The sequence below is a fragment of the Adiantum capillus-veneris genome, chromosome 10 (assembly GCF_014529385.1).
Source record: "Adiantum capillus-veneris isolate H3 chromosome 10, ASM1452938v2, whole genome shotgun sequence".
In the NCBI taxonomy this organism is placed as follows: domain Eukaryota; kingdom Viridiplantae; phylum Streptophyta; class Polypodiopsida; order Polypodiales; family Pteridaceae; genus Adiantum; species Adiantum capillus-veneris.
In genome coordinates this window covers 135,581,319-135,593,345 of record NC_140940.1, presented here as the reverse complement: position 1 = coordinate 135,593,345, position 12,027 = coordinate 135,581,319, and the positions used below count along the sequence as shown (strand labels likewise).

General features: G+C 44.5%; 4 pseudogenes; 2 read left to right on the top strand and 2 right to left on the bottom strand.

Moving 5' to 3' along the window:
• The first annotated feature begins 205 nt into the window (after positions 1-205).
• On the top strand, positions 206-1,038 carry LOC147449716 (BTB/POZ domain-containing protein At1g30440-like; annotated as a pseudogene).
• Positions 1,039-2,326: 1,288 nt separating this feature from the next.
• Positions 2,327-2,955, bottom strand: LOC147449715 (BTB/POZ domain-containing protein At1g30440-like; annotated as a pseudogene).
• A 2,581-nt stretch (positions 2,956-5,536) lies between these two features.
• LOC147449714 (BTB/POZ domain-containing protein At1g30440-like) lies at positions 5,537-6,342 on the bottom strand (annotated as a pseudogene).
• A 2,403-nt stretch (positions 6,343-8,745) lies between these two features.
• Positions 8,746-10,883, top strand: LOC147449713 (aldehyde oxidase GLOX pseudogene; annotated as a pseudogene).
• Positions 10,884-12,027: the final 1,144 nt, after the last annotated feature.

Sequence of the window (12,027 nt, the reverse complement as noted above, 5' to 3'; positions counted from 1 at the left end):
CTTGAACAATCCAACCAAAATAGATACTAGCATGGCTTCTCGGAGCTAGCACATATGGAGACGAGTGTGAATGCAGAGCAATAGCAAGCTTGAAGACTTTGAGACACTGCCTTGAAATGGTGGTGCACCTTGGAGTGCAGGATCTAAGTGAGGACATCATGCAAATTAGCAGGGCACTGGATGTGCATGAGTGTCGATAAGGCCGATGCTTCTCTACGGGAAGAAGGATCATCCTGTGGGCTGCACCAGTACAGAAAACAATTACAACGCGTTTCGAAGTCGCCACATTGGATGGAGACAAAGAGAGAGAGAGAGAGAGAGAAGAGAGAGAGAGAGAGAGAGCCCGAGCCTTACCTAATTTGTGTCCAGATCCAAAGAGCACAAGGAGATAGAGGACTACGAAGATTGCTAGCTCTGGTTCTTGAGTGAGTATTGTAGCAACGTCAATAGCTGCTCTCTACTAACGACTAGCCTAATCATCACATGCAGCGGCTGCTGCCCTAAAAGACCACCCAACCCCTGATCAAGTTTTGCATAGCTCAGATTAATTTCAATCGAGTAGATAATGAGATTCATGTGCACCTTTCAGACATTCTGGGTGGTCCTGATGCCTTTGAACTTCCTGCGAAGTTTTGTTGGAGCTGACTCTACAAATGCAGTGGATAACCAAGTCGTCCTTCGGAATTGGAAGGAATGTACTAGAGCTTTATAATATAGATGTGAAAGTGTATTGATTGAAGCTGAGGAGCTTGGAATTTTAAACATGTGCATAGATGCTGTAGTCATGAAGGCCTGCACTGACCCTAACCTGCTTGCATGGCCAATGCCCAACAACTCGATGCAGAGTCCAGGAGGAAGCTTTTTATGGAATGGGATCAGCACAGGGCAAGGGCGAAGAAGCCTCGCATGGATTGGTGGTATGAAGACATTGCGATGTTAAGACTTCCTCTTTATAAGAGGGTTAATATGGCAACGAAAAGCCAAGGCCTTAAGTCTGAGAGTGTAGCTGGGGCGCTCATGGATTTTGCTAGAAGCTAAAGACTGCACACTGCCACATAGTGGTGTGTGTGTGTGTGTGTGTGTGTGTGTGTGTGTGAGAGAGAGAGAGAGAGAGTATTGTCTGAGTGTGCCCTGCGCCTCCTGGCTGCACAGTGCGACAATGAGAGCTGCCAGCGCACCTGGGTTTCCTCCAAGGGACCGGCTTCACCTCGAGGCTCGATCTACAAGCAGACTCACCTTTAAATTGCAAACTGCTTTGAAGAGTGGGCGCAGGTGGGGAGTCAAGGCACCATCCACGGATGGTCCTCTTCCAGTGATGTGGCTGCCATCTTCCATGGCCGATCACACTTTTAGCGTGGCTGCCAACCTCAAATAGCAGCGCAGCCTCCAGGCCTCCTACCTTCATGGGCAGCGGGAAAAATAATTTTTCCAAACCTACAAAATTCCTTTCCTTGAATTTGCCAAGAGGAAATTTTTAAAATTAGGTTACTTTTTCGGGTTTTAGAGAGAGAGAGAGAGAGAGATGCCACTACCTTTGTGAACAGTCATATTGGATGTCTCCCATGTCGTGCTAGAATAGTCTTGAGTCTTGAGCACTCTGCAATGAATAGAGAGAGAGAGAGAGAGAGAGAGAGAGCATTGGTGTGAGCATCAAATCATTGGCTTTGTGTCCACGTAGAGAGGAAGAGGATTTGCATGTAGGAGCATGGAGGACAGGAGAGAGAGAGTGCATTGCGGTGAGCCCCAAAGCTCAAAATAAGGATTGAGATTTCACACCCGATGTACGTAGGGATAAGGAAAGAATACCAAACCTCCAACCTTTGGTCGCTCGACGAGACAATGAGTACGAGAGAGAGAGAGAGAGAGAGAGAGAGAGAGAGAGAGAGAGAGAGAGAGAGAGAGAGAGAAGAGAGAGAGAGAGAGAGATGCCACTACCGCAAAAGAAGTTAAGGGACCACGTGTAACCACATGCGACCTCCAGTGTTTTTTCGATGTTCACTGTCTTTTTTTATCCCAACGGCTTTGTGTATTGTGCACTCTGCATTGCTCTCAATTACCTCTCACAACCTCTCAGGCCTTTCTATTCAAGAAAAGGCCCACTTCTTTTCACCTCCCCATCTACAATGGTTGAGGGCTTTCGAAGCCCCCGCCCCCGCCCCCCATCTCTCTCTCTCTCTCTCTCTCTCTCTCTCTCTCTCTCTCTCTCTCTCTCTCTCTCTCTCTCTCTCTCTCTCTCTCTCTCTCTCTCTCTCTCTCTCTCTCTCTCTCACTCACTCACTCACACACACACACACACACACACACACTATGTGGCAGTGTGCAGTCTTTAGCTTCTAGCAAAATGCATCAGCGCCCCAGCTACACTCTCAGACTTAAGGCCTTGGCTTTCCGTTGCTATATTCACCCTCTTATAAAGAGGAAGGCTTAACGTCGCAATGGCTTCATACCACCAATCCATGCGAGGCTTCTTCGCCCTTGCCCTGTGCTGATCCCATTCCATAAAAAGCTTCCTCCTAGACGCTGCATCGAGTTGTTGGGCATTGGCCATGCAAGCAGGTTAGGGTCAATGGAGGCCTTCATGACTACAGCATCTATGCACATGTTTACAATTCCAAGCTCCTGAGCTTCAATCAATACACTTTCACAGCTATATTATAAAGCTCTAGCACATTCCTTCCAATTCTGAAGCACGACCTGGTTATCCACTGCATTTGTAGAGTCAGCTCCAACAAAACTTCGCAGGAAGTTCAAAGGCATCAGGACCACCCGGAATGTCTGAAAGGTGCACATGAATCTCATTATCTACTCGATTGAAATTAATCCGAGCCGTGGAGAACTTGATCACACTAACCAATATGATTAGGCTAGTCGTTAGTAGAGAGCAGCTGTTGACGTTGCTACAATACTCACGCAGGAACCAAAGCTAGCAATCTTCCTAGTCCTCCATCTCCTCATGCTCTTCGGATCTGGACACAAATTAGGTAAGGCTCGGGCTCTCTCTCTCTTTCTCTCTCTCTCTCTCTCTCTCTCTCTCTCTCTCTCTCTCTCTCTCTCTCTCTCTCTCTCTCTCTCTCTCTCTCTCTTCTTGCTCCTACATGCAAATCCTCTTTCTCTCTACGGGGACACAAAGCCAATGATTTGATGCTCACACCAATGCTCTCTCTCTCTCTCTCTCTCTCTCTCTCTCTCTCTCTCTCTCTCTCTCTCTTCTCTCTCTCTCTCATCTCTCTCTCTCTCTCTTCTCTCTCTCTCTCTATTCATGCAGAGTGCTCAAGACTCAAGATTGTTCTAGCACGACATGGGAGACAGCAATATGACTTCTTCACAAAGGCGGACATTGACGTTGCTCTTTGACTGATCGATGCAATACTTTCTTGGACAACACCCGATGTCGAGCATCCTTGGACATTGATGTTGATGATGATGAGGATAATAATGACTTCAATTTTGTACTTTATTTCATTTTTATTTTGTACCAAACATTGTATAAGATCTATCGAACAGAGAAGAGGCAAAAACAGAACTGCAAAATAGAAAGGTCTTTGAAATGTGTGTGGATAGACCCAACGATTGCAAACAAATGCCCATGCAAAGCCATTGTCTTCATCACAGCCTGTTGGGTTGAACAAATCAGGTGACCTCTCTCTCTCTCTCTCTCTCTCTCTCTCTCTCATCTGAACACTCCAATTCAACGACTCCTCCCCAAGGGAAAAGTATGGGTTTTGTGGTCTGCTTGTTAGCTGGAACACGCAATCAGTACACACAACTCAAGGATGTATAGCCTTGAGGATGTGCTTGTCAGCAAGCAGTATCTAACGATATATGACTGCCTTAACACAAAGTTAGAGCGAGAGATGCAAAAAAGTGGGGGAAGACGTAACAGGTATACATGGACTCCCTCTTGCATCATATTGCACTCCCTCTCTCTCTTCACAAATATGCAGGCCTAAGAAACCCTCAGGCTTGAAACCACTGCAAAATGGGCTCGGCCTACCATATGGGCCTGGAAGGAATTCAAAGTGTCGTTGAGGCAGGTCGCAGCCTATTCTATACATGGAGCGATGAGAGTCTCAATTTTGGCCATCAGGTAGAGAGGAAGAGAGGAGAAAGGGGGGCTCCTGGCTCTCGAATTGCAGATAGACACCAACTACCCAGACTAGGAAGGGTGCCCCTTCTCTTGAGCTACGGCCAGCCACTTCCATCATGGCAATGCACAGAAGCAGCCACGTGAAGCTCACTCTAGTGATCAATCACATGAAGCTCACTTTTCCCTTATAACCCATGGGCATCACAATAGATCACATGGTTGATATGGCGGTAGACATGGTCCATATGTAAGAAATGGTATGAAAGATGAAGAGACCATGAGGGACGACATTACTCTCTGTCTATCCCTCGAGAGCGGTCTGCAGTAGTTGTAATACTGGAGAGTCAGTCGTGAGTTTCCCCTTGTTGTTGAAACATAAGTAGTGCAACGGCAAGGAGAGCAAAATGTGGTTGAGCTAGTCTACCCTGTTGCAAGTGGCTAGCATCCTTGAAAAGAAAGCGGTGGAGGCCAATGCAAAATCCTCTGTGCAACAGACTGCAGCTACTCCTGTCGTGTTAGATATCTGGCCGGCCCCTTGTTGTGTGTGTGTGTGTGTGTGTGTGTGTGTGGTGTGTGTGTGTGTGTGTGTGTGTGTGTGTGTGTGTGTTGAGAGAGAGAGAGAGAGAGAGAGAGAGAGAGAGAGAGGACATGGATACAAAAATTGATTGTTTGTTGCAGAGCACCTAGCGAATTGTCTGAAGCCTCATCATCGCTAGAGAGAGAGAGAGAGAGAGAGAGAGAAGAGAGAGAGAGAGAGTCACTTGGGGAGCAATGGAATGACAAGAGCCTCCAATTTAATTTATAAATTGCTAGATCATCAGTCTCTCTCTCTCTCTCTCCTCTCTCTCTCTCTCTCTCTCTCTCTCTCTCTCTCTCTCTCTCTCTCTCTCTCTCTCTCTCTCTCTCTCTCTCTCTCATCGTTCTCCTCTTCCCTCGGTTTGCGGGCTACTGCACACCTCTCTCGACTTCTGAGTCGTGAGACTGATAACTTGACTGATAACTTGTGAGCGCAAGGCTTGTTTATCAACCCCACAACTGCAGGACGTGCGGTGTCCGTCCGTCAACTTCCGAGGAGTTTGCTTGCTATTTCAGGCGTCTGCCGAGCAATGTTCGAGAAAAATCTGTCTCAGCTTTATATAGTGCCATTTTCAATTTCCAAAATGCCGGTTGGAGCGCAAGGGGAAAAGGAGAAATTCTACCCCAAAATAGAGAAAAATAGTGTAAAAACCCAAAAAAGTAACCTAATTTTAAAAATTTTCTCTTGGCAAATTCAAGGAAAGGAATTTTGTAGGTTTGGAAAAATTATTTTGTAGGTTTTGCAAACTCAGACAATATACTCTCTCTCTCTCTCTCTCTCTCTCTCTCTCTCTCTCTCTCTCACACACACACACACACACACACACACACACACACACACACACACACACATTATGTGGCAGTGTGCAGTCTTTAGCTTCTAGCAAAATGCATGAGCGCCCCAGCTACACTCTCAGACTTAAGGCTTGGCTTTCCGTTGCCATATTCACCCTCTTATAAAGAGGAAGGCTTAACATCGCAATGGCTTCATACCACCAATCCATGCGAGGCTTCTTCGCCCTTGCCCTGTGCTGATCCCATTCCATAAAAAGCTTCCTCCTGGACTCTGCATCGAGTTGTTGGGCATTGGCCATGCAAGCAGGTTAGGGTCAGTGCAGGCCTTCATGACTACAGCATCTATGCACATGTTTACAATTCCAAGCTCCTCAGCTTCAATCAATACACTTTTACAACTATATTATAAAGCTCTAGCACATTCCTTCCAATTCTGAAGCACGACCTGGTTATCCACTGCATTTGTAGAGTTAGCTCCAACAAAACTTAGCAGGAAGTTCAAAGGCATCAGGACCACCCGGAATGTCTGAAAGGTGCACATGAATCTCATTATCTACTTGATTGAAATTAATCCGAGCCGTGCAGAACTTGATCAGGGGTTGGGTGGTCTTTTGGGGCAGCAGCCGCTGCATGTGATGATTAGGCTAGTCGTTAGTAGAGAGCAGCTGTTGACGTTGCTACAATACTCACGCAAGAACCAGAGCTAGCAATCTTCCTAGTCCTCCATCTCCTCGTGCTCTTCGGATCTGGACACAAATTAGGTAAGGCTCTCTCTCTCTCTCTCTCTCTCTCTCTCCATCCAATGTGGCGACTTCGAAACGCATTGTAATTGTTTTCTGTACTGGTGCAGCCACAGGATGATCCTTCTTCCCATAGAGAAGCATCGGCCTTATCGACACTCATGCACATCCAGTGCCCTGCTTATTTGCATCATGTCCTCACTCAGATCCTGCACTCCAAGGCGCACCACCATTTCAAGGCAGTGTCTCAAAGTCTTCAGGCTTGCTATTGCTCTGCATTCACACTCATCTCCATATGTGCTAGCTCCGAGAAGCCATGCTAGTATCTATTTTGGTTGGATTGTTAAAGATTTTTTAATCTTTATTCTTTTGTGACAATTAAGATGCGTTTCTGAGTGCTTAGCATGTATTGTGCCACAAATTATCTCAAAACAAAAGGCAGCCATGTCGAAAAATAATAACGCAATTCATCTCAAAGCCTACATAACCAAAAGTAAATTCTATCTTGTACCTACTGATAGACGAATCGACGATCAGCCTTCTTATGGAAAGTTATATTTTTTTTTAATCTCTGAAGATGTTTAATCTCATAACCACGCCGTTGCGAGCAACCTGCGCCTATCTTGTCCAGGCCACCTCCGCTAAGGTTGAGAGAGAGAGAGAGAGAGAGAGAGAGAGAAGAGAAAGAAGAGACCCTGCTTAGGCCACCGCCGCAGCTATCGTCTGATCTGGTGCCTCGAGCCAGAGAGTGTTTCGAGCACTGGTGAGTACTCAAGAGTCAACGCACAAGGCTTTAGCAATACCCAGGCCTGTCTGGGACTGTGTGAGGAACGATTTGATTTGATTTGACCTCCTCCCCTTCTCTCTCTCTCTCTCTCTCTCTCTCTCTCTCTCTCTCTCTCTCTCTCGTCACATGTCGTGTTAGCCGAGCTACCGAAAACACCCTCACTGTCTCGCCCGTCCGTGCGCTTGGAGTGGCCGGATCAAGCATATTGTGCCACGTGGCGGGGAAGGGGCCGGAATCCCCTCCCCCATTATCTATTAGTATAGATTCTTTCAAGAGTGATCAATTTGTTTGTAAGATTTCATGCTTCTATGTTCTCTTTCTAATACAATCACTCACAATTGTGAGTTTTGCCCCCCAAAAAAAAATAAAAATCATGCTTCTCCTTTGAACAAATAGTGGAAGAAACAATGGTCAGAAACTTGATGGGTCTAGGTTATGAAGAACATTTGGAATCCAAAGTGGCCCCATTTTATGAAGGTATTTCTGGCGAAGGTGTTGTGGGAGGCTTTGTCAACAAATGCCAAGATTCAGGCGCGTGGTATCGGGGCCCGATAGTTGTTCAGGGTGCAGATTGGCAAGCGAACACCTTGCCCATCTTTTCATGGAATGCTTGGCTATTAGAGGCCTGGCAAGGAAGGTGTGCAAATGGATACAAAGAACGTGGAAGATTGGGTTTTTCAAGAAGGATCTGTGCCTTTGGTGGGAAATAGTTTCGAAGTCCTGCACTTCTATTCTGTACTCAAATTGTCAGATATTGTTTCTTCAGTAATATCTAGAAGGCCAGGAACTGTCTCTCTGAGGCTAGCTTCTTAGCGATTGTACAAGAAAGTAAGGAGAACATATATGTGATAGGTAAAAGGTAAAACTCGAATGATTGTCTTAGGGTGACCCTCGTCATCCGGCCGAGCCTTGCTATCTAAAGGTTTGGTAATAGTACGTTACTCGGTACTTATGTTGTAACCATCCACCCCGCAAGGCTCGGATGAGCTTGAGACTGATTTGTATTTTTCTTGGTGACATCTATACTATTATAAAAGGGGGAGGGATCCCCCTCCCCCCTGCCACATGGCGTGTGCTCCTTCATCCGGCCTATGTGCCCTGCTCCTCCGATGAGACAGTGGACTTAGCGTCCACGAGAGAAAGAAAGGAGAGGCCGCCGAAGGCCGCCAGTCACACTAGTTTTAATAGAGTCACTCCCAATTGTGAGTTTTGCAAAAAGAAAAAAATATTTCATGCTTCCAAGTTTTAGAAAAGCATTGTTTTACCCCTCTCTCTCTCTCTCTCTCTCTCTCTCTCTTCTCTCACTCTCTCTCTCTCTCTCTCTCTCACTCTCACACACACACACACACACGTACGTGAGTGGTGGATGCACGCACATGCACACTATATCTTAGGGTCACCAACACATCCTTTAGGTCTCTTGGGATAGTTCCTATGCCGTTACCAATTCTCAAGCATCTCTTTCCTTCTTTCCTTTGAGAATTTCCAAGAAGAAAGGAATGTTCTTTTCCGACTCCTCAATCAATCGAGAGTATGAGAAAGGCGTTGGGGATTTTCAAACGTGTCTCTTTTAAGAAACTTTCGAAAGGCTTCAAGTTTTCTCAAGATTCCTTTTGATTAATCAATAGGAATGTAGTCCTAACCTTGAATGTGTGTAAAAATTGTGACTTAAGGCAAAGATCCAAAGCTTTCTTCAAAGGAATGCAAAGCTTTCTCCTTGATGCTATATATGGGCATACCTTGTGGACTTAGATCTTGGAGCTTACTCTTACAATCTTACACCCTTAACTTTTTTCCCGATTTAAGGCATTGATAACCTTAGACCTTATTAGTCTCTTAAAGCCTCTATTACTCAATTATATTACAATTATATGAAGCATCATTAATTGGCCTATGGAAGGTTTAAAGCTTTTTAATTAATATGCCCATAATCTTTGGCTTATTGATCCAACATCTCACAAGCTCTCTTAGCTTCACTCTAAAAGACACCAATCACCCTAGCATTTTGCTCCAACAACTTTGCTCTAAACATTCTTATGCTTACTTATCTTCTCATTGACTGTTATCAGTATGGCCCCCCAATTAAAGCTTGGATCTTTATACCCATGTATTGTCATGTTTACCTTAATTACAACTTTCTATCAATTAGTGCTATCACACCTGACCTCCTCGGGTAGATGGGAGCTACTAGTGAAAGATGCAGGTGTATCGGCAATGCACATGATTTTGTTGCCGAGCAACAAGGTGATCATTTTCGATAGGACCGATTTTGGTCCTTCTAATATAAGCTTGGCAGGCGGCGCTTGTAGAGAAGATCCAAATGAATTGGCTCTCAAAAGAGATTGTTGGGCTCACTCAATTGAGTATGATATAGCTTCTAATAGGGTACGACCCCTTACCCTCCTCACTGATACTTGGTGCTCCTCGGGAGGGCTAAATGCTAATGGAGACCTTATTCAAACGGGGGGCTACAATGATGGTTCTCTAGTTGTCAGACGGTTTATCAATGGTTGTGCAAACAAAAAGGGTTCATGTGATTGGCAAGAAGCTCCTAATCAACTCGTTGTTAGCAGATGGTATGCCTCCAATCAGATCCTACCAGATAATAGATTTATTATTGTAGGGGGTCGAAGACAATTCAACTATGAGTTTTTTCCAAAATTAACTGGCTCAAATCAACCAACAATTCATCCTTTAGAGTTATTGGCTGACACTTCTGATAGAGTAGAGAACAATCTCTACCCCTTTCTTCACCTCTCGACAGATGGAAATCTCTTTATTTTTGCTAATTCAAAGTCCATTTTGTTAGATTACCATAAAAATATTGTGGTAAGGACATTCCCAGACATGCCAGGAGGGGAGGCTCATAATTATCCAAGCACCGGCTCTTCAGTGATGCTACCCATATTTGCATCACATAATTTTCAATTTGTAGACATCTTGATATGCGGAGGGGCATCACCCATGTCCAACATTGAAGCAAACAATGATAATTTTTTAGAAGCTTCTAAGAGCTGTGGAAGGTTGAGGATCACTGAAGACAATCCTAAGTGGGTTATGCAAGTCATGCCCTCTGCAAGGGTTATGGGGGACATGCTTCTATTGCCTACTAGTGATGTGTTGATTATAAATGGGGCTCAAAGGGGATCAGCAGGTTGGGGTGCTGCAAGAGACCCAGCCCTCTCACCCGTCTTATATTCCCCTTACCAAAACCAGTTTCATGTTTTAAAACCTTCTACAACACCCAGACTCTACCATTCAAGTGCAATTCTACTCCCTAATGGGAAAATACTTGTGGCTGGAGGCAATACTCACATCAATTATGACTTCACCGACCCTTACTTTCCTACTCAAACCGGCATGGAGGCATTTAGTCCACCATACCTAGACCCTTTATATGGACCTTATCGTCCACAAATAAGCTTCTTAATGGCAACAAAAGGGCTGATCAAGTATGGGTCAAAGTTTACATTGCACTTTGATGTGGACACATTTGTAGATGCAGGTGCCTTACAGGTAAACATGCTCAGTGCACCGTTCGCGACACATTCATACTCGATGAATCAAAGGATGATAAGACTAAGATACAATGAGTTCAAGAAGATATCAAAAACAAAGTATCAACTACTAATAGAAGCTCCACCTACACCGATCATTGCCCCACCTGGCTATTACCTTCTCTTTGTGGTCCACTCTACAATCCCTAGTGATGGTTTTTGGATACGCATTCATTGAGAGTGTCACGTTTTGTAGAGAGAGTGCTTTTTTTTGTTTGCCATACTCACAATTGTGAGTGCAAGAGGTATGTTATCTCATAAATGAATGTACAGTAAGCCTCAAGCACAGCAGAGCATGTACATACCTTGTTTTTAAGACAATCCATTCACTGTTGCTTTCCTATACTATTTCTTCAAGGTTGTCACCAAGTTTTTTTTAAAATATATAAAGTGCTCAGTTCAGCTTGAATTGCATAAAAACTAAAAAGTTACAAAGAGCCCTAGCATATCCTTTGCAGAGGGTTATCCGAGAAAAAATACATCAGAGGTGATCCGACCAACCTCCTAGTTTCTTTCGAACACACAAAGGCTTCTTTCGAGTATATGTGATTCTAAGAGGGAAGGTTCTCAATTGCTTCTTAGAGCAATTGCTTATGCTAGACTTGTTTGGCTCATTAACTAGTAAATAAGAACAAGGAAACGTGCAAATTTCTGGCATGCTGATATAGAGCTATATTTTGGATGGAATTATTGTTTTAGAAGAAGGAAAATTAAACGTTTGCTTTCCATACCTGATGTTTACTTTTTCTTCAATATATTATTTTGTTATTTTTGTTTGAATAGCCCCCCGTCCCACCAAAAAAAAACCCAAAAAAAAAATCACAAGGGCATGTCGGATGCGATCAACGGTTAGTAGCACAAGGGCGTCCTATGGCACTTGCGACAGTTTAGTATATTCAAGCATATACGTAAATTCGGTGGCACAACACCCACCTCTCAACACGACATCACCTTTGGAAAGCCAATGCCCTAAGCAATTGACTCTCTTGGTGTATTCCAATATTAGGCTTTGTGCAATAATCAAGCAAACTCGGTAATGCTTTTTGCCGGGCATTTTACCCATTTTTGGATATTTAGCCCGTTTCTACAGGTGAAACGTCAGCTACCCTGCAAAATATACCATGAAAAACATAAAATCCTAGTGATTTGAAAGGCAAGGGTGCCCGTCCAAAATCCACTCTAGTTTGGACCGTCATGTTGAGGACTTTATCAATTGAGCCAACGCTAAGCGGATCCACTGACTTTCTTTTCTTTTTTTTTTTGCAATTACAGGTTTCCATTTACATTAGGAGGAATCCCCAGGGATTCCGTACCAGGGTTACGATGGTGTACCTTTTTAGATTCGTGCCTTGGGTTTTGTTTCCTAAACCAACCAGGCACGGGCCTCTGCTATGCAACCCTGGCTTGGTGACGAAGCAGAACGTCTCCTCATATGCAATCAACTAACCCCCAAATCGTCAGCTTGCCCTCGCTTTTCCTTCATCG